Raw genomic sequence first — 21,900 nt, forward strand, 5'->3', positions numbered from 1 at the left:
CCCCCGATATCTCCCCTCCCCCCACCGATATCTCCCCTCCCCTCCCCCCGATATCTCCCCTCCCCTCCGATATCTCCCCTCCCCACCCCCCCCGATATCTCCCCTTCCCACCCATATCTCCCCTTGCCCCCCCATATCCCCCCTGCCCCCCCATATCTCCCCTTGCCCCCCCATATATCCCCCCTCCCCCATATCTCCCCTTGCCCCCCCATATCTCCCCTTGGCCCCCCCCATATCTCCCCTCCCCCATATCTCCCCTTGCGCCCCCCTCCCCCATATCTCCCCTTGCCCCCCCATCATATCTCCCCTTGCCCCCCCATCATATCTCCCCTTGCCCCCCCCATCATATCTCCCCTTGCCCCCCCCATATCCTTACCCCATCTCCCCCCCCCCCATATCCTTACCCCATCTCCCATCCCTTATCCCTCCTTCCCCCCCATAATCTCCCCTCCACCGCTTCCATGGCGGGACTCACCTGGCCGGACGCAATGCGCATGTGCACGGCTCTTGGGCGCGGGGCACTCTGGGAACGCTCCTCCTGACTACAACTCCCAGCAGGCCCTACGGCCGTGAGCCCGAGTGACGAGGCTCCCGGGGCCACTCCAGCCGGTACCGCCGCACCCCCGGCCCTGCGGTCACGTCAGAAGCAGAAGTGAGCGGGTCGGCGGCCGATGAGAAAAGCCCGAGGGCCCGGTGAATGGCGGCCCTACCCGGCCTGCCCCGCGGCGCAATGGGCGCGCATGCGCGGTGCAGCCGACATCTGGCTGTCATGTTGGAGCCGAGCGGCGGCGAGTGACCGTCAGACCCGGGCCCGGTACACCGGGGGGCGGCGAGTGACCGTCAGACCCGGGCCCGGTACACCGGGGGGCGGCGAGTGACCGTCAGACCCGGGCCCGGTACACCGGGGGGCGGCGAGTGACCGTCAGACCCGGGCCCAGCACCGGGGGGCGGCGAGTGACCGTCAGACCCGGGCCCGGTACACCGGGGGGCGGCGAGTGACCGTCAGACCCGGTACACCGTGGGGCGGCGAGTGACCGTCAGACCCGGGCCCGGTACACCGGGGGGCGGCGAGTGACCGTCAGACCCGGGCCCAGCACCGGGGGGCGGCGAGTGACCGTCAGACCCGGGCCCGGTACACTGGGGGGCGGAGAGTGACCGTCAGACCCGGGCCCGGTACACCGGGGGGCGGCGAGTGACCGTCAGACCCGGGCCCAGCACCGGGGGGCGGCGAGTGACCGTCGGACCCGGGCCCAGCACCGGGGGGGCGGCGAGTGACCGTCGGACCCGGGCCCGGTACACCGCGGGGCGGCGAGTGACCGCCGGACCCGGGCCCGGTACACCGCGGGGCGGCGAGTGACCGCCGGGCCCGGTACACCGCGGGGCGGCGAGTGACCGCCGGGCCCGGTACACCGGGGGGCGGCGAGTGACCGTCAGACCCGGGCCCGGTACTGGGGGGCGGCGAGTGACCGTCAGACCCGGTACCGGGAGGAGGCGAGTGACCGTCAGACCCGGGCCCGGTACACCGGGGGGGAGGCGAGTGACCATCAGATCCGGGTCCGGTACACCGGGGGGCGGCGAGTGACCGTCAGACCCGGGCCCGGTACCGGGGGGCGGCGAGTGACCGTCAGACCCGGTACCGGGGGGAGGCAAGTGACCGTCAGACCCGGGCCCGGTACACCGGGGGGAGGCGAGTGACCGTCAGACCCGGGCCCGGTACACCGGGGGGCGGCGAGTGACCGTCAGATCCGGGTCCGGTACACCGGGGGGCGGCGAGTGACCGTCAGACCCGGGCCCGGTACACCGGGGGGCGGCGAGTGACCGTCAGACCCGGGCCCGGTACACCGGGGGGCGGCGAGTGACCGTCAGACCCGGTACACCGGGGGGTGGCGAGTGACCGTCAGATCCGGGTCCGGTACACCAGGGGGCGGCGAGTGACCGTCAGGCCAGGCAGCATCCGTGGAGAGAGAAACAGAGTTAACGCTTCAGGTCTGGGACCCTTCATCAGAACTGGAAAAAGCTGGAGATGTAACATATTAAGCAGGTGTAGAGACAGTGGGTGGGCGGCGGGGGGGTTTAGGAGGGGAGGAAGGAATTTAAAGAACATACTGTGAAAATGTTGCAGATGGGAATGGCAAAATCATACAGCATGAAAAATGGGGGCAGGGATTATTATCTGAAATTGTTGAACTCGATATTGAGTCTGAACTTTACAGCCTTCTGGACTCACTAGGTCCCATTCTCTAGAATTCCCTCTCTAGATCCCTCCACCTCTGACTAAGCTTTTGGTCACCACTCCTAATCTTTCCTCCTTCAGAACGCGGGAGAGAGGGGAAGCACATGTTCGAGAGCGCACACGAGGGGGAAACGCGAGAGAGAATGTCGTCAATAACACGCCTCCTCCTCCTCCTCCTCCACTTTCTTTGATACCTGGAAGCTCCGGAGGTGGCTGCTCCACTAAGACTTTGCCCAGGGATGCTATTTTACACTACCATATGACTGGACATGAACTCCAGGCAGGCGAGATTGGCAAGACAGGGCTTCCGAATGATCCACGAACAGGGAAATAAAAAGGGAGATAAACATCAATGCTCCACCTTTTACGATGGGCATGCAAAAAATGAAATAGCAAGCTTGTAGAGGCGAGTAAGTGTGTGTGATCTGTACAGGAAGATTTTTCTACTCCCCATTTGTGCAAATGTGCTGACCTGAGTTATTTATAGGAGGGTTGCAGACTGAGCGTGTTTCGGGGGAAAGGGAGAGAGAAGCTACCCATGTCGTAAAACGCAAAATGTGTTTTAACGGTCCAGTTGGAATGAGCTTTTTCATTAACTTTAGTTTTTACGAAACCGATGGGCACCATTTGTGAAAAAATGAGGTTCTTGTTGAAAACTTATTTAAATCTTATGCAAAACATAGACTGTCACGTTATGTGTGTTTTCTAACATGAAATACAAATATAACATCAAAATCAGTCACTTGCATAAAGCAGTAAGCTTTAAACAATGATGCTGTTTGTAACAAGGGATCTCAAACGTCAACTGTGCAATTGGCGTGTGTGCACTAGTCTTGCTGGTTGTTTGGGGATTATTATAGTATTGCCTAAAAAGAGTTGTACAGTATCCTGCTGTGGTGAAAGGCTTAATTGGTCACAACCGATTAGCGGAGAAAGTCACCAGTTCTCACGCCAGTGCCAATAGATTGGCTACATAAGCAGACAGGCATATGCCCCAGGGATGCCGAAACCCCAGGGAGTGAGAAGGCAGAGCACAGACCCCAGGAGCTCCACCCATACATTGTCAGTGGCCATCATTTGGAATTGTATTGTAGCTGCCCTGGTCAGCAGTAAGATATGACATGCTGAAGGAAGTCATTGACTGTAGGGGGGGGAAAGACTAAAGCAGTTTAACCTGCTGCAGCGGAGCTGCACACTGCAGGAGTTTCTTATTTTCTGTTCAGAGGAGTAATGTCTTTCTCTTCATCTTTATTACAGCACAGAAACAGGTCATTCAGCCCAACAGATCTATGTTGGTGTTTCTGCTCCACACGAGCCTCCTCCCACCCTTCTTCATCTCACCCTATCGACATATCCTGCTATTCCTTTTTCCCTCGTGTACTTATCTAGCTTCCCCTTAAATGCATCTACGCTATTCGTCCCAACCACTCCATGTGGTAGTGAGTTCCACATTCTCATCACTGAATGAAGACATTTCTCCTGAATACCCTATTGAATTTATTAGTGACTATCATATGGCCCCTAGTTTTGGACTCCCCCCACAAGTGGAAACATTTTCTCTATGTTTACTCTACTGAACCCCTTAATAGTGCTCTTCACATCAGCATGAAAAAGAAAACATTTGGGTAAGACGCCAGTCAATAGCCAGGAGTTATTCTTGTAAAGGAAGTGAGGGGGGTTGAATAAATGAGGCAGAGAGCAAGGCTTGCTGACAAGAACACCAGCTGCTGCAGACCAATACCGAGATTTATATTTTATTCAGCTGCATATTTTTAAGAGATTAACTGTCTATTCTTCCATTTACCACTAACTGCGTTTGTTCAGTTATGAAAGATGAACAAATCTGCCCGCGATTTATTTGATGGCGGAGGTAATTGATCTAAATAAAGGTACTGCTTGTAATGTGCACTGATGTTGCCATGAGTACACATTGGACAGCCAGAGGGAACGGCAGAAGGATTCTGTCACAGTTTGTTCAGAACATAAATATTGCAACTTATGGTTAAGCATTTAACCGGTTGGCTCAGATGGAGTTCTCTTCTTAATCTGGAGCAGAAAGTCTAAGACTTGGTCAATTTTACAAATGACTAGTTCAACACTGTGTGTTTTATTACTAGTACGAATTGTAGATTTTTTTTTTAAATGTATGATTGAGACCAGTGACATTGGCCCGTATTTTCCGGGGCCTACGGGTGTGTTGCACGCGCAAGGGCCCTGCATGTTCCGGGTTTTCGCACGCAAAGTGCATGTGCGAAAACCCGGAATCCTCCTGACAGATCGTAGCCATCCCCGGGAAAAAGGCATTTGCAGGCGGACAATTGGGCTATTTGCCCAACTACTGCCCAGCCTGGTAAAAGCTTTTATCAGCGTAAGAGTTTAAATGAATATAAAAAATAATTCTTTTAAATTTAAACATTAAAACACCTGTAAAATATGTTATGGTTATTTTTAGCCCCTTTAAAATGTTCACATTTATTTTTCAAAAAATTAACTTTTTGTTTTAAATGTATTTTAATTAATTTTAAATATGTAATTTTTATTTATTTATTCGGTATGTAAATGTGTTTCTTATGTGATCCCCATTCATGTTTATGTGGATTCCGTACGTACAGAATCCCCACGAGCCTGAATGGGGATCCCCTTTTATTGGTTGGGCTGACCCACGTGATCCATGGGGCGCTTGTGAACCGCCTGCGCCCCCTGCGATATGCGGGCCTCTACACATGTCTACGTGTAGAGGCCCAGGAGCGCGAGTCTCCGTGGATCCCGAGGCACCAGGTAGGCGCGGATTTTATTTGCGGATTGGAGGCATTTCCCCGCGGGAATCCTCCAACCACAAATTCAGGCCCATTATATCCCAGCCTGGAAAATGTATTTCAGTGAACGGAGAATTGAATGAACACTTTAACCAGCAGCCTTAACCCTGTATTGTTCATAAATTGCCTCACAAATTCTCTGTACAATCCCAAATATGTACAGATTTCATCTGATGCTTCATCATCCCTGCTAAAAATTAAAAGTAGTTTGAACAGTACATCTGGGTGAAATGCACCAGTCAGCATTACAAAGTTAAATATATACCCACAGTGTGTGTTACCAGGAGTGAAAGTAAAAGATAAGTTTTGCTCACCACACAAGTGGAGATGCTCGTTATACATCCCCAAAACAGAATAACTGGCCATCCCCAAAACAGAATAACTGGCCATAACACTTGTAGGAAGTTGTCAAAGGGAAAACCTCAAGATTTTGAAAACTCTTCTTTTCTTGTTGATCTCCACTGAATCAAACTTCAGGTTGCAGGGTCTGCAAACTACCACCCGCAGGCCGCGGGAGCCTAGCCGGCCGCAGGAGCCTAGCCGGGCCGCAGGAGCCTAGCCGGGCCGCATGAGCCTAGCCAGCCCGCAGGCCTCAGGAGCCTAGCCGGCCCGCAAGCCACAGGCGCCTAGCCGGGCCGCAGGCCATGGGAGCCTAGCCGGCCCACAGGCTGCATGAGCCTAGCTGGCCCGCAAGCCATGGGAGCCTAGCCGGGCCGCGGGAGCCTAGCCGGCCCGCAGGCCACGGGAGCCTAGCCGGCCCGCAGGCCACGGGAGCCTAGCCGGCCCGCAGGCCACGGGAGCCTAGCCGGGCCGCTGTCCACATCAGCCTAGCCGGCCCGCAGGCCACATCAGCCTAGCCGGCCCGCAGGCCACGGGAGCCTAGCCGACCCGCAGGCCACGGGAGCCTAGCCGGGACACAGGGGCCTAGCCGGCCCGCAGGCCGCATGAGCCTAGCCGGGCCGCAGGCCACGGGAGCCTAGCCGGCCCGCAGGCCACGGGAGCCTAGCCGGCCCACAGGCTGCATGAGCCTAGCTGGCCCGCAAGCCATGGGAGCCTAGCTGGGCCGCAGGAGCCTAGCCGGGCCGCGGGAGCCTAGCCGGCCCGCAGGCCACGGGAGCCTAGCCGGCCCGCAGGCCACGGGAGCCTAGCCGGCCCGCAGGCCACGGGAGCCTAGCCGGCCCGCAGGCCACGGGAGCCTAGCCGGCCCGCAGGCCACATGAGCCTAGCCGGCCCGCAGGCCACATCAGCCTAGCCGGGCCACAGGAGCCTAGCCGGCCCGCAGGCCACGGGAGCCTAGCCGGCCCGCAGGCCACGGGAGCCCAGACGGCCCGCAGGCCACGGGAGCCTAGCCGGCCCGCAGGCCACATGAGCCTAGCCGGCCCGCAGGCCACAGGAGCCTAGCCGGCCCGCAGGCCACATGAGCCTAGCCGGGACACCAAGTCACGTTAATGACCACTGGCTGCGTATAAATGACTCGATGCAAGTAGAAGATGTGAAACCGGTATGCCAGTTTTATGCCGTTTTCTAGTCTGCAGTGTTTTCCTGGGACTATTTCCTTGACAGTAGCAAGGGATGAAATATATCCTCCCGCCCTATGTGCCCGGAGCAGTCACTCGTCCATTGGATACTGAGAAGAAAGATTGTAGGGAGGCATTAAAAAAAAACTTAGAGGGAGCCGGGAAAAAAAATCTAAACCCGTCAGCGGCAGGGCTAAACCTCATTTCTTTCTCCTTCAATCAACCTCAGACAACAAGCTGTTCCAATCTGCCCACAATGGTGGTCATTTATTAAAGCCAATAAATGTATTGTACAATTCACCACACAGCAGTGAGAACAACCCTGTGATGCCACCATCAATGGAATACAAGCATACAGAAATTGTGCATTGGCACTTTTAGAACTGCTTAAACCTGACCCCCAATCCCACTGTTACTGACAACATCTGTTCAAATTAAATTAAATCAAAATCAAAATCTGACAAGTGGTTGCCCAATATTGGAAGCATGAAGAATATCATTGTCTCTGACTGAGCTATTTTCTAGGTGAACTGAAGTCAAAACTATAAAGGCAGAAGATTGGGATTTGCAGTGTGATTGAGGAGCCTGGGGCTTCTTGTACATTTATGAATCTGAAGCACTGTGTGCGGCTGTTATGAGGAAGGTAACTTCTGTTTTGGGCCAAGGTTGCCTCGTGATGTGTGTCTGGGACTTGACTTCTTCCTTCAAGACCTTTTGGGAGACGGACACTTTCTCCTCCTGGCGGCGTGATTCATGACTTCTGTCATTAGCCATGTTCTGGTAGTTTTGTAGAGCAAGATTTGAAAAGGTTTCTGCAGTGTAGTTGATTCATAGGAAGAATACAGGTTTTGTCTTACAATACTCCTGTGAAACATAGAAGATAGGAGCAGGAGTAGGCCATTCGGCCCTTCGAGCCTGCTCCGCCATTCAATGAGATCATGGCTGATCATCCAAATTCAGTACCCTGTCCCTGCCTTCTCCCCATATCCCTTGATCCCTTTAGCCTTAAGAAATATATCCAACTCTTGAATATATTTAATGAACTGGCCTCCACCGCCCTCTGTGGCAGAGAATTCCACAGGTTCACCACTCTGGGTGAAGAAATTCCTGCTCATTTCAGTCCTAAATGGCTTACCCCTTATCCTTAGACTGTGACCCCTGGTTCTGGACTCCCCGGCCATCAGAAACATCCTTCCTGCATCTAGTCTGTCCAGACCTGACAGAATTTTATAGGTTTCGATGAGATCCCCTCTCAATCTTCTAAACTCCAGTGAGTATAAGCCCAATCGACACAATCTCTCCTCATACATCATTCCTGCCATCCCAGGTATCAGCCTGGTGAATCTTCGCTGCACTCCCTCCATGGCAAGAACATCCTTCCTCAGGTAAGGTGACCAAAACTGCACACAATACTCAAGGTGCAGTCTCACCAAGGCCCTGTACAACTGTAGCAAGACATCCTTGTTCCTGTACTCGAACCCTCTTGCTACGAAGGCCAACATACCATTTGCCGCCTTAACCACCTGCTGCACCTGCATGCTTACCTTCAGCGACTGGTGCACAATAACACCCAGGTCTCTTTGCACTTCCCCTTCTCCCAATCTATTGCCATTCAAATAATAATCTGCCTTCCTGTTTTTGCCACCAAAGTGGATAACCTCACATTTATCCACATTATAGTGCATTTGCCATGTTTCTGCCCAATCACCCAACCTGTCCAAATCGTACTGGAGTTTCACGATATCCTCCTCACAGCTTACCCTCCCACCCAGCTTTGTGTCGTCTGCAAATTTGGAGATATTACATCCAATTCCCTCGTCCAGATCATTAATATATATTGTGAACAGCTGGGGTCCTAGAACCGATCCTTGCGGTACCCCACTAGTCACTGCCTGCCACTCGGAAAATGACCCGTTTATTCCAACTCTTTGCTTTCTGTCCGCCAACCAGTTCTCTATCCAAGTCAATACCTTGCCCCCAATCCCATGTGCCTTAATTTTGCACGCTAATCTCTTATGTGGGACCTTATCGAAAGCCTTCTGAAAGTCCAAATACACCACATCCACTGGTTCTCCCTTATCTATTTTACCAGTTACATCCTCAAAAAATTCCAGTAGATTAGTCAAGCATGATTTACCTTTTGTAAATCCATGTTGACTTTGTCCGATCCTGTCACTGCTTTCCAAGTGCTCTGTTATTACATCTTTTATAATGGACTCTAGCATTTTCCCCACTACTGATGTCAGGCTTACCGGTCTATAAGTCCCTGCTTTTTCTCTACCACCTTTTTTGAATAGTGGGGTAACATTAGCTACCCTCCAATCCATGGGTACTGTTCCAGAGTCAATCTGTGGTTGTATGTGCCTTTAAGAGCCCCTGTGTACTGTAATGCCGGTAATGGCCACTCGGGCTATATAAGCCTGTATAGTGTCTTGTATCTTTTAGTTCGCCTCCAGACTTTGTCCAGTAAACACCTGTAAACCAACTCCTGCATTCTGTGTCTTCATTAACACATGGATACAACAGTGGCGACGAATTGGAAACGGACTTACCTGCAATTCGGCAGCACCTCAAGGAGATCGATTCCTCAGACGAAGGAAGAAAAATAAATGAAAAAAAACTGGTTTCACCAGCTAGCCAGGCTGGTGGCAGGTACTGCAATAATCCTTCCTGGGCGGCGGGCTGGGGCTCGATCGGCTGGCTCTACAGCGAGGCCATGCAGTGAAGGTGCAGGCAAACAAAGACGAAGGGTGGAGCAGTCGGGAGACGGCCAGCTCTGCAAAGCAGGTCGGCGTTCGGACCACGCAGAGGGCGGGGAAAGTCCCAGAGAGTCCGGCGGGAACAAGTCTCCGACTATTAAAAATATTTGTATAAATAAAAACCGCGGAGAACAGTGTTGTCAGCAGCAACAGCGGCGGGAAAGCGCGGGAGGCGCCATTTTTTTCAGCAAGGAAGAAAGGAAAGTGCGGGAGGCGCCATTTTTTTTCAGGATGCCTAAGACTGGCAATATTACTGCTTTCGATAATGATGTAGAGGATTGGGCCACATATGTGGAAAGAGTGGAAGTATATTGCACAGCGAATGAAATAAAGGATGATAAAAAGGCATCGATACTTCTAAATCTAATGGGCGCAAGGACATACAGGTTGTTACGAAACTTAATCACTCCAGCCAAACCGATGGACAAGAATTTTAAGGAGATTGTTGATACCCTACACTGCCAATTCGGGGCAGGACTGGCCGATTCTCTACGAGACAAATTCGTCTGCGATCTCCTAAGTGAAGGAACACAAAAAAGGCTACTTTCTGAGAAAGATTTGACACTGGACAAGGCTTTCAGTGTAGCTGTATCATACGAAGCAGCAGCAAGAGGAGCTGCAGAGATACAGCAAAAGCCACAGGACTTCGGCACCCATAAAATGACACGGGGTTTCGAGAGATGTTATCGCTGCGGCAGATCCACCCATGACCAGAGGGACTGCTGGTTCAAGGACAAAGCATGCAGGCAATGCGGAAAGATGGGACACATTGCACGTGTATGCCAATCTGGAAACAAAAATTCCACTGACAGAAAAAAAATCAATGAGGAAAAGTACAGAAAGGTACAAATGATGACAGATAGTAGCTCCGAAGAGCGATAGCAATTCCGGAAACGAGACTAAGCTCTCAAATTACATAATGTAATTGCCAAAGAAGATTACCAGACCATTTGGGTTACCCTCACGATAGCGGGGTCCCCAGTTAAAATGGAGCTAGATACAGGACCAGCTCTGACCGTCATAAGTAGACGGGATTACGAGCGGCTATTTCCACATATACCTTTGAAAGACACATCCATTATCTTGAAAACATATACGGGGCAGAAAGTATACCCAAAAGGGAAAATAAAGGTGCCTGTTGTATACAACGGCAAGGAAATACAGAAGTTGTATTTATACGTTCTGCAAGATGGTGGTCCACCGCTGTTGGGACGTGAATGGATCAGAAAGATACATTTGGACTGGCACTCCATTCAGGCACTGACGGTGACCAGTAAGAAAAAAAATGATGATGACATCATACCTGAACGATTAAAAGACATCTTGGCCAATGCCAAAGAAGTGTTCCAACAGAAACTAGGAACCTTGAAAGGCATCACCGCCTCAATAAAGGTGGAAGATGCGGCAATTCCCAAATTTTTTAAAGCAAGGCCGGTGCCATATGCAATTCGTCCAGCAGTCGAGACAGAGCTGGAGAATTTGGAAAAGACAAGCATCTGTGGGGACTTCAAGGTGACTGTAAACCCAGTCCTTCACACGGTACAGTATCCTCTTCCGAGGATAGAAGATATTTTCACCTCACTATCCGAAGGGAAACGTTTCACAAAAATTGACTTGGCACAGGCATATCTACAGATGGAGGTTGAGGAGGCCTCTAAAAAGTATCTCACAATAAACACACACAAAGGCCTGTACCAATACAATCGACTGGTTTTCGGAATAGCATCAGCTCCAGCTATCTGGCAAAGAGCTATGGAGCAAGTCCTGCTTGGGATTCCTGGGACTCAATGCTACCTAGACGACATTCTTGTAACAGGAGAAAATGACAACGAACACCTTGCCAATTTGGAGAAGGTGCTCACTAGGCTGAGAGAACGGGGCCTATGAGCAAACCACCCCAAGTGCGAATTTTTCCAGAAACAAATATCATATTGTGGCCACATAATTAATGAAGAAGGGTTGCATAAGTCCCCTGAGAAAATTGAAGCGGTCATAAAAGCACCAGCACCTGAAAATGTCTCACAATTAAGATCGTTCCTGGGATTGCTAAATTACTATCATAAATTTTTACCGAACTTGTCAACTGTTCTGCACCCTCTTAACGAACTGCTACAAATGGGAGTAATTTGGGAATGGAGCGAGGACTGTAAATGTGCCTTCCATAAATGTAAAGGCTTGATCATGTCCAAGGAAGTTTTGGCTCATTACAACCCATCACTGCCAATCAGACTGGCGTGCGATGCATCCCCTTACGGCGTAGGAGCGGTATTATCACATAGATTCCCTGATGGCTCAGAACGGCCGATAGCTTTTGCGTCACGCTCATTGAACTCAGCTGAGCGTAACTATGCCCAGATCGACAGGGAAGCACTCAGCCTGGTATGGGGAGTGAAGAAATTCAACCATTACCTACACGGACAAAAATTTACCTTCTTGACTGACCATCAACCCCTCGTCTCCATATTCAACCCTAAAAAGGGCGTTCCCATTATGACAACACAAAGGCTACAGAGGTGGTCCCTTTTCCTAGGGGCACACCGATATGACATAGAATACAAAGGATCAAAACAGCATGGAAATGCTGACGGTTTATCGCGTCTACCGTTGCCAATGGTAGAAGAGGCACCTACAGTGGACCCAGTGGAAATGTTCCACTCTACCATAGTAGAATGTCTACCAGTAACAAATTCTGCCATTGAAAAGGAAACGAGAAATGACCCGACTCTCTCACGAGTCTACGATTTAACGGTGAAGGGATGGCTAGCACATGGCGAACCACTGTTGCCAGCATTCTCGCAAAGAAGGGAACAGCTGTCAGTGTGCCGAGGAACCTTGATGTGTGGATCCAGAGTGGTGATTCCACCCAAACTCCAGGATAAAGTGCTAAAGGAGCTTCACGAGGGGCATCTGGGTGGAGTGAAAATGAAAAACCTAGCCAGAGCATTTGTGTGGTGGCCAGGTATCGATGGAGACATCGAAGAAATGACCAAGGGCTGTCTAGGATGCCAGAAGGTCCAAAACGCCCCACCACAAGCCCCTCTACATCCATGGGAGTGGCCCTCATCTCCATGGCGAAGGGTACACATCGACTTTGCTGGTTCATTTATGGACTCAATGTTCTTAATCGCGGTTGATGCACACTCCAAGTGGCCGGAGGTAATAAAGATGTCCTCCACCACCACGGAAAAAAACCATCACAGTATTAAGGACCATATTTGCCAGGAATGGGCTGCCTGAACAGATCTGTTCTGATAATGGACCACAATTTGTGTCCGAAGAATTCAGGAAGTTCTTAAAAAACAATGGGGTTAAGCACTACACGTCTGCCCCATACCATCCCGCCACCAATGGATTGGCTGAAAGGTTTGTCCAGACCTTCAAGAAGGCCATAAAGGCCATGGGTAATGAAGACATAAATCTACAGCATAATGTAGATAACTTCTTGTTTGCATACAGGAATTCAACACATATGGTTACAAACCAGACTCCCGCCATGATGTTTTTCAATAGAAGACTAAGATGCCGGCTGGATTTGATCAAGCCAAACATCAGAAGGGACGTAGAGAACCGGCAATTTCAAGGCATGAATGAAAGGCCAACTAGAACCTTCCAGATAGGTCAACAAGTTTTGGCCCGGGACTACCGTACCGAGAAATGGCAGCCTGGAACTATTTGCACACGACTAGGACCGCTGATGTATACTGTGGGCATTGGAGAAAGCATAATAAGGCGCCATGCTGACCAGATCATAGAGTCATCCGAAAAGGGACAACCTACACCACAACTCTATACACCTGATGATGAAGCAGAGATACCCATAGTATCTACCTCCGATCCGGTGATGCTAGAACCAGATGAACCCGACACTGGCATTCCAGCCGAATCGACCTTGCCAAAAGAACCTACTACACCACCGAAAACTACTACACCACCAAGGCGTTATCCGGACCGAGTCAGGAAGCCTCCAGAGAGACTGACTTATAATTGATGAACTGCAGCAATATGTAGATTATTGTTCTTGTAAACATGTTAAATAACAATTACTTAAAATGTTATGTACTGTTTGTCTAAAAGGGAAGGAATTGTGGTGTATGTGCCTTTAAGAGCCCCTGTGTACTGTAATGCCGGTAATAGCCACTCGGGCTATATAAGCCTGTATAGTGTCTTGTATCTTTTAGTTCACCTCCAGACTTTGTCCAGTAAACACCTGTAAACCAACTCCTGCATTCCGTGTCTTCATTAACACACGGATACAACACTATCGAGTTCTGGAAGATGACCAGCAATGCATCTACTATCTCTAGGGCCACTTCCTTAAGTACCCTGGGATGTAGACCATCAGGCCCTGGGGATTTATCGGCCTTCAGTCCCATCAATTTTCCTAACACCATTTCCCTACAAATACTGATTTCTTTCAGTTCCTCCCTTTCATCAGACCCTATGTTCCCCGGCATCTCTGGGAGGTTATTTGTGTCCTCCTTTGTGAAGACAGAACCAAAGTATGTATTTAGTTGGTCTGCCATTTCCTTGTTTCCCATTATAAATTCCCCTGATTCTGACTGTAAGGGACCTACGCTTGACTTCACCAATCTTTTTCTCTTCACATATCTATAAAAGCTTTTACAGTCAGTTTTTATGTTCCTCGCTAGCTTACTCTCATATTCTATTTTCCCCTTCTTAATTAATCCCTTTGTCCTCCTTTGTTGACTCCTAAACTGCTCCCAATCCTCAGGATTATTGCTTTTTCTAGCCAATTTATATGTCCTCTCCTTGGATCTTATGCTATCCCTAATTTCCCTTGTTAGGCACGGTTGAGTCACCTTTTTTGTTTTATTTTTATGCCAAACTGGGATGAACAAATTCTGTAGCTCATCCATTCGGTCTTTGAATGCTTGCCATTGCCTATCCACTGTCAACCCTTTGAGTGCCATTCCCCAATCAATCCTACCCAACTCGCTCCTCAGACCATCATAGTTTCCTTTATTTAAATTGAGGACCCTTGTCTCTGAGTCAACTACTTCATTCTCCATCTTAATGAAGAATTCGATCATATATGATCGCTCCGACCCAAGGGGCCTCGTACAACAAGATTGCTAATTAATCCTTTCTCGTTACATAATGACCAGTCTAAGATGGCCTGATCTCTGGTTGGTTCCTCGACATATTGGTCCAGGAAACCATCCCGTAAACACTCCAGGAATTCCTCCTCCACAGTATTGTTACTAATTTGGTTGGCCCAATCTATATGTAGATTAAAGTCACCCATGATGACTGCTGTGCCCTTATTGCACGCTTCTTTAATTTCCCTTTTAATGCCATCCCCAACCTCCGCCTTACTGTTTGGAGGTCTATATACCACTCCCACTAATGTTTTTTTCCCCTTAGTATTTCTCAATTCTACCCATACAGATTCCACATCATCAGAGCTAATATCCTTCATTACAATTGTATTAATCCCTCCTTTAACCAGTAATGCTACCCCACCTCCCTTTCCTTTTTGCCTATCTTTCCTGAATATCGAATACCCCTGGATGTTGAGTTCCCAGTCTTGGCCATCCTTGAGCCACGTTTCTGTAATCCCAACCAAATCATATTCGTTTACCTCTATTTGTGCAGCCAATTCATCCACCTGATTACAAATGCTCCTCGCATTAAGACACAAAGCCTCCAGGCTTGTTTTTTTAACGCTCTTAGACCTATTCGAATTATTATTTACTGTGGCCACGTTTGATTTAAACCGTTGATTTCTCTGACTGCCACTTTTGTTTTTCTCCTTCCTATCTTTTGCTTTTATCCCTGTTTTCCTTTCCTCTGTCTCCCTGCTCAGGTTCCCAACCCCCTGCCATTTTAGTTTAAACCCTCCCCCAGAGCACTAGCAAACACTCCCCCTAGGACATCGGTCCCGGCCCTGCCCAGGTGCAAACCGTCCCGTTTGTACTGGTCCCACCTCTCCCAGAACCGGTTCCAATGTCCAAGGAATTTGAATCCCTCCTCCTTGCACCATTCCTCTAGCCACGTATTCATTTGAAATATCCTCCTATTTCTACTCTGACTAGCACGTGGCACTGGTAGCAATCCTGAGATTACTACCTTTGAGGTCCTATTTTTTAATTTACCTCCTATCTCCCTATATTCTGCTTTTAGGACCTCATCCCGTTTTTTACCTATATCGTTGGTGCCTATGTGCACCACGACAACTGGCTGTTCGCCCTCCCCCTCCAAAGTGCTCTGCAGCCGCCCCGAGATGTCCTTGACCCTTGCACCAGGGAGGCAACACACCATCCTGGAGTCTCGATTGTGGCCGCAAAAACGCCTATCTATTCCTCTTACAATTGAGTCCCCTATCACTATAGCTCTTCCACTCTTTTTCCTCCCAGCCTGTGCAGCAGAGCCACCCATGGTGCCAGGAAGTTGGCTGCTGCTGCCTTCCCCTGATGAGTCATCCCCCCAACAGTATTCAAAGTGGTATATCTGTTGGAGAGGGGGATGGCCGCAGGGGATTCCTGCACTACCTGCCTGTGCCTCTTACTCTGCCTGCTGGTCACCCATTCCCTTCCTGCCTGTACACCCTTTACCTGCGGTGTGACCAACTCGCTAAATGTGATTCACGACGTCCTCAGCATCGCGAATGCTCCAAAATGAATCCATCCGCAGCTCCAGTGCCGCAATGCAGTCTGTCAGTAGCTGCAGCTGGACACACTTCCTGCACACATGGTCGTCAGAGACACAGGAAGCGTCCTGGATTTTCCAATAGAGCAGGAGGAGCACACTACGGGGCTGGGCTGTCCTGCCATGACTTACCCTTTAACTAATTAATTAAAATTAAATGAATCCCACCAATTTCACTACAGTTAAATGATATATTTAAGGGCCCTGGTTTACAAACTGTCCCCGCTACACCACAGAGACCTTAAAAACTATAAACCACAGACTTAAAGTTTTAAAACGAGAGAAATACTCCAACCAATCACCTACCTGTTTTGTGGTGACGTCACACCTCGAATACTTTTTACCTCTCTCCTTCCCTGAGATTGGAGATTGATGAGGCCTACCTGAGCCTCTGGGGCCTCTTGTAGTCGCTCTGCTCCGCCTCCCGCCACTGCCGATGCCGCACTGAGGCCTACCTGAACCTCTGGGGCCTTTTGTAGTCGCTCTGCTCCACCTGCCGCTGCTGCCGATTTGACACCGAGCCACATTAAGGAGATATTAGGACAGGTGATCAAAAGCTTGATCAAAGAGGGAGGTTTTAAGGAGCGTCTTAAAGGAGAAGAGAGAGGTAGAGAGATTTAGGGAGGAAATTCCAGAGCTTAGGGCCCAGGCAGCTGAAGGCACGGCCGCCAATGGCGGAGCAATTAAAATCAGGGCTGCTCAAGAGGCTAGAATTGGAGATGCGCAGAGATGTTGGAGGAGCTTACAGAGATAGGGAGGGGCGAGGCCATGGACGGATTTGAAAACAAGGATGAGAATTTTAAAATCAAGGTGTTGCTTAACCGGGAGCCAATGTAGGTCAGCGAGCACAGGGGTGATGGGTGAACGGGACTTGGTGCGAGTTAGGACACGGGCAGCTGAGTTTTGGATGACCTCAAGTTTACGTGGGGTAGAATGTGGGAGGCCGGCCAGGAGTGCGTTGGAATAGTCAAGTCTAGAGGTAACAAAGGCATGGATGAGGGTTTCAGCAGCAGATGAGCTGAGACGGGGCGGAGACGGGCGATGTTTTGGGCAATGTTTAGATTGCTAAGACACGTGAACAGCCAATGCTTTTATTTGTGTATTTGTAAATAGTGCTTTGCTTTAAAAATTCAGCATGTGGCTGAGCCAGCAAGATAAATTACCTGGAGGAGAGATTGGGGGCTCAGGAGTCAGAGTGGGGTTGGGGATCGCAGTGTAGGAGTGCAACACCTGATCTGTGGGGGGTTTCTCCTGCTGCAGGAGTGGAATCCAACTATAATGGCATTTTCAGAATAGAATTGCAATTGTGCCAGTGCTTAAATGCATTTTCCCAACTAATATTGTTTAATTGTTTTGTAGCACTTTTTTGAAATTACAGATGACCAGTTTGACTTTCACACTTATTGCATGAGAAAGATGACTCTTTGTGCCTATGTTGATCACCTGAGTATAGAAGACATCCTTCGAAGTCATGCTTTCTACTTCAAGATGGCTCGTGCAGCTACAGAGATCGACCTGAACCTCCAGGATCATCCTCTGACCAGCGAAAACAAAGAACAAAGGTTAACTCCGGTATCCTGCTCCTTCTCTATTTCAAATGTAAGAAATCACACAACACCAGGTTATAGTCCAACAGTTTTATTTGAAATCACAAGCTTTCGGAGCGCTGCTCCTTCGTCAGGTGAAGCTTGTGATTTCAAATAAAACTGTTGGACTATAACCTGGTGTTGTGTGACTTCTTACATTTGTTCACCCCAGTCCAACACCGGCATCTCCACACCATGGCTTCTCTATTTCAGATCCTGCACTTCCTGTGAATACTCAGCACACAGGCCAGCGAGATACATTGAGCTGTTCCACACTATCTACCTCTCCATACACCTGGTGAAGATGTTCGCCCCCCGCGCATGGCATGATGTGCCCCTAAAATAAACACATAGTGGAATGAAAGCCAGTTATTTCCAGTTTAGGGAGGGTTATCCAGACCTTTGGGAAGTACTTTTTGAAGTGTAGTCACTGTTATAATGTAGGGATACGCGGCAGCCAATTTGCGCACAGCAAGCTCCCACAAACAGCAATGAGATAATGACCAGATAATTGGCCATATATTGGCCAGGACACCAAGGAGAACTTCCCTGCTCTTCAAATAGTGCCATGGGATCTTTTATGTCCACCTGAGGGGGCAGCACTCCCTCAGTGCTGCACTGCTGGCGGTGCTGTCTTTCAGGTGAGACGTTAAACCGAGACACCGTCTGCCCCCTCATGTCGACAAAACACGGCCTTTTGACTCGGGCAAGAGTGTGACCACAGGTGGCACCCAGCAGGTGGCGGCAGAGAGCGTAAAGCAGGCCTGCCGTATCGAAAGCGACAGGAAGCACGTTGTATTAAAGGCAAGGACATTTTAAAAAGTACATAAAGAGCTGTAGGAAACTTGCAAGGATTTTGGTTTTGAGAGATTAATGTGGTTGTGGTTCATCTGATTACACCACAGCCTTCGTTAAAGGGCAGGTTTTTTTTTGGCAGCCTTGCAGAAATGTAATTTATTCGCTCTCACTGACTGGTACCAACAAACACTTGGCCCCAGTTTGTGGTGAAAATCCCTCACAATAGCTGGTGCTCGAGAAGCATAAAGACTCTGGGAAATGTGTGGTTCCAAAGGACATGTGAGCCCTCATTCTAGTCAGATGCTGTTATTCATGAGATTAATATCTTGCCTTCAAGAACTTAAAGGGGTATGGCAAAACCCGCTTATCCCCCAGCAGTTCACCATCCTGGGCACTCGCTGTTTATAGCTGGAGCGTTTTCTCCAGAACTGAGCACGGTGGCATAGTGGTTAGCACTGTTGCCTCACAGCGCCAGGGACCCGGGTTCAAATCCGGCCTCGGGTGACTGTCTGTGTGGAGTTTTCACATTCTCCCCGTGTTTGCGTGGGTTTCCTTCGGGTGCTCCGGTTTCCTCCCACAGTCCAAAGATGTGCGGGTTAGGTTGATTGGCCTTGATAAAAAAATTGACCCTTAGTGTTAGGGGGGATTAAATACGTGGGGTTACGGGGACAGGGCTTGGGTGGGATGGCTGTCGGTGTAGGGACCGGGTGCTAGGGTTTGGATGATCAGCCATGATCTCGTTGAATGGCGGAGCAGGCTCGAAGGGCCGAATGGCCTACTCCTGCTCCTATCTTCTATGTTTATATTTCTATCCCCTACTTGCCTTGGAGACTAGAAAGCGAACACGGTGGTGAAATGGGTGGGGGTTGGAGCCTGTAACTGCATTCAGACAAAGTAGTGCTTTTCACTCCAGCACCAGATACTTACGGAGAGGAAGGCCATTCGTCCCATCTTAATTCACCCAGAGCTACCCTAGACTCCCCCCGCCCCCCAAATTACTCTTTCTTGAATGATTTCAGGATTTTCATCATCTCCAAACTGCCTTGAAGTCCCTTCCAAGTATTGATCACTCTCTGTGTGACTAGCAGCCTCCTGATCGTCAGTTCTGCCATTATCTTTTACCAGTTTAAGCCCGGGTCCCCCTGATCTGCTCCCGCAGTTCAATTTAAATTTCACTGACATGGAATGGGAAATTTAAACAGGAATTGTTTATGTAAAGTATGCGAATATACTTGATACAAAAAGGAAGAGACAGCTTGGAAGGGTTTAACTTAGGTCTTTACTTCATACCAACAGGCGGGAACTGAGGGGAGATCAGTACCCACAGTACTATTTATACCCCTATGGCCAGGAGTGGTACTACGGTATCACTACGCCCTACAAAGTAGTGCTGCCCTGGCCATAGGTTTAAAGTGACATACATATTACATACACAACATTCCTCCCCTTTTAATTAAAACGTACCCGTGCAATTAAGTCAACAGATGCACCATAACTAGGGCTAATAACATTTGGTAACACAACATACATAACATATTTACATCAGAGTTGTCTACCTATATATATATAAAAAGAAACATGTTATAGATTCAGTCTCTGAGGAGGCCTCCTGTCTCGACTAGGATAACGTCTTTCTCTAGTCGGTCTCAGTGTAGGCGGCGGTACTTCCATCACCACTTCATCGCTGGAGTCGTCGGTGTCTGATGGCACATCCTGTGCCGTGGAGCTCACTGGAGTGCTGAACTCCTCGCAATCCTGAGACTTCTGTAGCGACGAGCTGGGCCGTGATTCCGCTGGAACAATGTGCTGAGACGTTTGAGGTAGTGAATCAGTTGGGTTTCTGGACTCCACAAGTTGATCAGCATGTCGTCTGATTATGCCGTCCCCAGTATCCACTGTGTACATCAAAGGTCCCTGGCGGGCCTTTATCGTACCAGACCGCCACTTTTCATTTCTATAATCACGGGCCAACACTTGCTGTCCCACCACGAAGCTCCGTGTCTGTCTGTCAGGAGCCCTACGAAATACTCGGTTTTCCACATCTCTCCGGATGTTTGGTCTGAGCAATTCGAGGCGAGACCTTAACCTTCTATTAAAGAACATGACGGCGGGGGCCTGGTTGGTCACCGTATGTGCAGCATTACGGTACGCGAATAGGAAATTGTCCACCTTGTGTTGTAGTGGCAACCTTTCCTCCCCCATCGCCTTGATGGCCTTTTTAAAGGTCTGTACAAATCACTCTGCCAGCCCATTTGTAGCCGGATGATATGGTGCGGACGTATAATGTCGCACTCCATTCCTTTTTAGGAATGCTTGAAATTCTTCTGCCACAAATTGTGGCCCATTGTCCGAACAGACTTGCTCGGGCACCCCGTTTCGGGCAAAAATGGTCCTTAAGGCTGCGACCGTCTTTTCGGCTGTCGTTGATGACATCTTTATGACCTCCGGCCATTTTGAGTGGGCGTCCACTACAATAAGGAACATCGCATCCATGAAGGGCCCAGCGAAGTCCACGTGGATCCTTTGCCACGGCGTTGAGGGCCACTCCCACGGATGTAGTGGGGCTTGGGGTGGTACGTTCTGTACCATCTGGCACCCTTGGCATGCTTTTGCTACTTCCTCGATGTCCCTGTCAATGCCGGGCCACCAGACGTAGGCTCTGGCGAGGCTTTTCATTTTGACACCCCCCAGATGACCTTCGTGTAAGTCCCGCAACACTTTATGTTGTAATTTTTGAGGGACCACCACCCTGGCTCCGCACATCAATGTGCCCCGGCATACGGACAACTGGTCCTTCCTTGCCGAAAAGGCCGGCAATGATGCGTCACCCTGCGCCGGCCAGCCTTTCACGGTCAATTCGTAAACCCTTGCCAGTGTCGGGTCGTTCTGTGTTTCCCGCTCGATACATTGGCTGGTGATGGGCAAGTGTTCCATAACCGCCGTTTGGTATATTTCCACGGGGTCCTGTACTATCTCTTCAATCTCGGCAGGCAATGGTAGCCGCGACAGGCCATCCGCATTGCCATGCTGTTTGGTACCCTTATATTCGATAAGGTACTGGTGTGCTCCTAAGAACAGTGACCATCTCTGTAGCCTTTGGGCCGTCATCAGGGGCACCCCTTTTGTTGGATTAAATATGGACACCAACGGTTGATGATCCGTCAGTAGTGTGAAACGTTGCCCATGCAGGTAGTGGTGGAATGTTTTTACACCCCACACCAGACTGAGGGCCTCCCTGTCGATTTGCGCATAGTTTCTTTCGGCTGTAGTTAACGACCTTGAGGCAAATGCTATTGGCCTCTCCGTTCCATTGGGAAATTTGTGTGACAACACTGCCCCTATACCATACGGGGAGGCGTCACATGCCAACCTCATTGGCATTTTTGGGTCAAAGTGTGCGAGCACTTCCTTTGATGTGATGAGTTGTTTACCCTTTTTAAAAGCAGCCTCACACGCTTCATCCCAATTCCAGGAGACTCCCTTTTGCAGCAATGAATTTAGTGGATGTAAAATGGACAATAA

The 21,900-nt window shown here is 49.7% G+C and overlaps 1 pseudogene; it reads left to right on the forward strand.

Annotated features, from left to right (window-relative positions):
- Positions 1 to 21,900, forward strand: part of LOC147107253 (N-alpha-acetyltransferase 16, NatA auxiliary subunit-like) — a 71,675-nt pseudogene that overhangs the window by 2,315 nt on the left and 47,460 nt on the right.

The sequence above is a fragment of the Somniosus microcephalus genome, chromosome 14 (assembly GCF_052327205.1).
Source record: "Somniosus microcephalus isolate GS21.2 chromosome 14, FLI_Smic_1.0, whole genome shotgun sequence".
Classification (NCBI taxonomy): Eukaryota; Metazoa; Chordata; class Chondrichthyes; order Squaliformes; family Somniosidae; genus Somniosus; species Somniosus microcephalus.